Here is a 2,128-nt window from a genome sequence, read left to right on the forward strand (position 1 = left end):
CTCCTGTAACAATAATTTATCAGACCACATATCCTACTCAGAAAACAATATCTACAAAGTCACAAGACAAAATGGAAAAGAACCACACCAGGGTGTAAACCGCATTATGTACAGATTGAACATCTAGAGCAATCACTTTGGTATTTCCACATATTAAAGAAACCTACAAGTTTTTTTTAACAAAATATTCCATAAATCAACATAATATTTTACATACAAAACACAAAGAAACTAGCCAACCTTTATCTTGTCGTACCTCCTCTTTTTTAGCAGCAGTATTTTCTGCAACCTAAACACATAAAAATTAAATAAAAATATAATTTACCTCTTTAACGTCTAGTAGTCTTCCCGTTTGACCGTTTCCTAGAGAACAAATGTTTCGGCTTCAATGTCGGAATGACTCTATCGCCCTCTCCCTTTTTAGCAACCTTATTCCTCTTGTGAACTGAACTCTTTCCCATTTTAAACGCCTTCACCTTTTGAGCTGAATCCTTATACCCTTCACATGGAACCAATTCATGTACAGGTGGCCTTAACATTGACCTTGCCCTCAACATTGACCTTGACTTTGACCTAATCTTCATCTTCTTATTCGACCCTTCATCATCATCCACATCCATTGCATCACCATGATCACTTGACCTCTCCCTGTTTCTACCCCTTGACTCACTTCTCACCCTTTTCATTGCTTTTGATGGATCAAGCCCTAATGATGACAACTGTCTCCCTATTCTTTCTGATGTAAATCTTTTGTCTTTATCGAATTTTCTTGGAACAATTGGTCTGCTTTCTGCTGTGATTTTCTTGATTCTATGTTCACGAATTAATATACTTTTCTTTTTCCTGATTTCATTCAGCTCTTTCTGTTGTTCTGGAGTCAAATCCTCACCTTCCATTTCTTCATCTTCTCCATCTCCCTGTTCTTGAAGAAGCCCTTCTTCTTTCTCTAATTTCTCGAGCCTCTATAGAATATCCTGATCAATAAAATCATACACGTTATGCCCATCGAGTATTTCATGCATGTTATCTTCCTTCCATTCATCATCAGCTAAAAGATAATGTTTCTTCAAACTTGCAGAGTAAACACCCGCTCCACCATTTTCATTCTCATTATCCCTTTTGAGTTTCCTCTTCACCTTTTTCAGCTTCCATGGCTTTAGCTTCAAGAACACTTTGAGGTATACAAGGAGGTCTTTGACTTTCCTTGACTTCATTTTGACTTCAACTCTCTGATCCAATAACCTCTCACAAGCTGCGTTTTTTACCGCGATTACCCCTTCTTCGGTCAAAGTACTCATGGTCAACAACACCTGTTGACCATCTACAACCAAAGTCTTCATTGCTTCTGACTTCATCTCTTCAACTAACTTCTTATCATCTTCCGAAATCCCTTCCAAAGATTGCAAATCCGTCTTCTTAAAGACTACTATCAACACGATCAATCCTTGTAGATAAATGTCTCTTGGTAGCCTAAACAACATAATAAACAACCCAAATTAATAGCAAAAAAATATATAATTAAAACTTGTTTATAATAAAAGAGTTTTAAATGACTTACAGCAAGTGATGAGTAGACAGTGTCAAGTTGTTTAGCTACAACACTTGTGGCATCATATAAACTTCATTTTGTAGTAAACATCATATCAGGAAGTTTCCAACCCTGTTAATGATACCATATCTGTTAGTTGAAGAAAAACTATGTACAAGTTAACTGTAAAAAAGTAAAAATATTAATTTATGAGCTTATATTTACCTTCCACCAAACATATCCGTATCCAACAACAACAAAAATGATAATGATACCATATTTGTTAGCACATGCATGAGAAAAATAAGATATCAAGTATTAGGGAGTAACAAAAGAAACCAATTTCAACATGAATCATTTCATATTAAACCAGATAATGCACTTCAAATAAAATAAAATAAAAATCAACAAACCTGATGAACCATTAGTGGTCACAATCAGGTCTATTTTATGCCATTAGAAACATTGGTACATGCGTGCGATTAAGAAAGGTCACGTTGGTCAGCTAAACAATGGTACCATAGGATTAAAATGAAGACAAAATATCTCAAATTAGAATGTCAAAAGGAAGCCCAAATTCTTTAATGGGAAAATGACTTG

General features: G+C 35.1%; 1 pseudogene; it reads right to left on the bottom strand.

Moving 5' to 3' along the window:
• Positions 1-329: 329 nt before the first annotated feature.
• On the bottom strand, positions 330-1,806 carry LOC145130344 (nucleolar GTP-binding protein 1 pseudogene; annotated as a pseudogene).
• Between the last annotated feature and the right edge of the window lie 322 nt (positions 1,807-2,128).

This window comes from Lactuca virosa, chromosome 8, assembly GCF_052849685.1.
Source record: "Lactuca virosa cultivar CGN04683 chromosome 8, Lactuca_virosa_CGN04683_v6, whole genome shotgun sequence".
Taxonomy (NCBI): Eukaryota; Viridiplantae; Streptophyta; class Magnoliopsida; order Asterales; family Asteraceae; genus Lactuca; species Lactuca virosa.